The 2,944-nt window shown below is 37.8% G+C and overlaps 1 long non-coding RNA gene across 1 annotated transcript; it reads right to left on the bottom strand.

Annotated features, from left to right (window-relative positions):
* Positions 1-827: 827 nt before the first annotated feature.
* Positions 828-1,594, bottom strand: LOC112748024 (uncharacterized). The gene is made up of 3 exons (XR_011872951.1): positions 1,501-1,594; positions 1,295-1,411; positions 828-1,188 (listed from the first exon to the last, which is right to left on the bottom strand). It is a non-coding gene; the product is annotated as an uncharacterized lncRNA (long non-coding RNA).
* Positions 1,595-2,944: the final 1,350 nt, after the last annotated feature.

Raw genomic sequence — 2,944 nt, 5'->3', positions numbered from 1 at the left:
TACTCCTAAAATGTAAATGGCTGAAATGAAAAGAGCGGTTGAGAGATATGAACAAACATGCTTCTTTGTAATAAGGTGATTCTATACTGAAACGAGTTGCACTTCATCTACATATTGTTCTTTTGGACTATAAAAGAAGAAATACTATATAGTTGTCCCTCCGACAGAATGGGCCGGAACAGTCGTACCACTAATTTTGGAACCATGTAGTGTATCCTGCTGTCCTGGTAACAATAATGTTATATGATAGAGTTTGAATAAATCCCGGATGATAATTTAGAAGTTAATATGGTATAAACACACCTTTGAGTCATGCAATGCAATCTCTAAAGCACCAACTTCACTACTATTTGGTTGTGGAAGACCATACCACATCCTTACGACATAAACCTTAATGACCCAATCTGCTCTCTTTGTGGAGATTTCTTCAAGAAAGTCACACCTTTCACCCATTTTAGATTATATATTTCTACATGCTGATTAGAGACCTGTGACAATTGTGATATATGTGATATGTACTTATATAAACAACATCTAAATGCAAGCAGGTGCATTCGAAATTCAAATTAAAATTACATAAAATTTTATTTAAAATCCCTCCACAATTTCCCTTCAAAGAGGAGTATGTAGGAGAAATAATAGGCTTACAGATTAGGTGTGATGGTCATCTGAAAAAAATTAATATTATTAACATACATACATCCATACATGACATTAACAATAATTAGTCATCTAAAATCTTAACACTTGAATAGCCTGAATGATCAAACTACTCAAGATTTCTATTTTAAATAGATTAATAGATAGATAGATGACAACTACATATATACCATAGTAAAAAGAACTACCCATATCGTCAATTATGAATACATGTAACTAAATAAAGAGAGGGGGCATCATAAGTTCATAACAGAACAACATCAAGACATTGATTGCAATAGTTTTACGCCAATCCTAATCAAACAGCTAAACAGCACCAGCATCAGTTTATACATAGTTGGTAAATGGTAATTTAAAAATCTATGCGCTTCCTAGTTAGTGTTTGCTTCTCTCTTCTTCTTCATCATCATTTAAGTCCTCACTCAAGGGTTGATGAGATTGTAATGGCCTTTGAGTATCTTTCCAATCCCCAATATCTCTCAAATGATCTTGGGTAGATGGCAAGTTCTTGTTATCTTTAGCCATTCCCTTAATTGAGAAAATAGAACTCCACATTAGAGAGAAATACACACAAAGCTGACCTACAACAATATGCAACTACATATTGTACGTTAACACGGCAGAGAGTGAATACCTGCTTAGAAATTTCTTGATGGTGATTCAAATGGCCTTTCTTTGATGAGAATTGATCTGTGACATTCCTGAATAGTTGAAACCCCTGAATATCTCCATTCCTGATGCTTGCTTCCAACTGCAATGCCAAATATTATCAAGCTACAATATCTATGCCTTCAAAATGGTTGATATATGAGATGATCACAAATATGATAAACAACACACCTGGATGTGAACGATGCAGAACAGAATGCTAGCAATAGGAAGCAAGCTATCTTCAGGGGAGATTGATAGATTTGACTTGTTCATGAATCAACAAATATCAATCTCATCTTCTTAGGGTTTTCAAGTCAGGTCTTAATACTTTACAATGAATTAGCGATGTGAAATTAATCAAAGCATGTTAAGCAGTGAGATTGCAATTACGAAGAATGAACCTCGGATAAGGAGCCAAGTAGACAATGGCGTAAACAGCATAGCGTCGGTTTCCAGTGTCGAGCAAGGCGAAGATCCAACTGAGCCAATTAAAGTAAGGGATGAAGCTCATAATCCCCATCACAGCGAACCTTGTATCGCTCGTGTTCATCGCTGACTCACCTTCCTCATCATCTTCGTGGGAACCAGCTACGGGGAATACCAGAGAAGTGAGCATACAGGCGCCGATGGCCGCCGCGAATGGTGCATTGTCAGCGAACATTGCCCTGCACCTCTGCAAATGCCTCCTCCTCAGTTTGATATTGGGCTTTGTTATGGGCCTGGGCCTAAGACTAAGGCCGAGCCCAATCACAGTGGGAGCCGAATGATGGTTAAGATGCAGAAACAGGTTAGCGGAGAAGGATGAAGACGAAGAAATGATAGTCGTTGACACAGACACCGCTCAAGACTGAAGATTTGACTTGTTAATTGCTATGATATTATCCGATCGGCTCCCAGTGTCCGTATTGTATTCTGTTGTGTAATACAAGTATAGTGTACTGTTACAATACACTGTACAGATACACTAGAGGGATTAGGGAAGGAAAGGAAGTGAGAGTCAAATCCTTTACTCCTCGGGAAACGTACACTCTATTCCATCCCACTCCCATCCACCTAGGCACCTACCCAAACAAGAGGCAGATTCTATTTACTCATTTCTCTCAAATTACCTGCTAATGTAAACCTAACTTGACCATGATTATTTTTTATTTTTCCAACTGTAGTTCCACATATAAACGAATAATTGTAGCTGATCTTTTTATTTAAGGGATGGATAGTTGTTACTAAGTGCTCCGAAAGATATCTTAAATAAGGCTATTTTTGGGCCTGAACTTAAAGTTCAGACTCTTGTTAGAACAACATATGTTGAGGTGTCGTCATTCGAATTTTTGTGAGGAGATGAGAGTGATATTTGCAAAGGATTTCGATGCCTAAATTAGTAAGGATTTAAAGCAGAATTTTTAGTAGTTTAGATTCTGAATATACCTGAGAGTCTTAGTATATTTACAGTAGAATAGATAAGATTGAACTCATATCGTTGCGCCCGACCTCTGTGAGGTCGGGTAGGTGTAGGCGAGATAGGATCTCTTTGATGGGCCTTCGTTCATTTAGGCCTGGCTTTGTTTTGAGTCAGGATATGAACAATGTCCCTACTTGAGTCTAAGCTTTTACAAGGTCGGGCTCGAGCATTTGT

This window comes from Arachis hypogaea, chromosome 15, assembly GCF_003086295.3.
Source record: "Arachis hypogaea cultivar Tifrunner chromosome 15, arahy.Tifrunner.gnm2.J5K5, whole genome shotgun sequence".
NCBI classification, from domain to species: Eukaryota; Viridiplantae; Streptophyta; class Magnoliopsida; order Fabales; family Fabaceae; genus Arachis; species Arachis hypogaea.
This window is presented reverse-complemented; position numbering and strand designations above follow the sequence as displayed.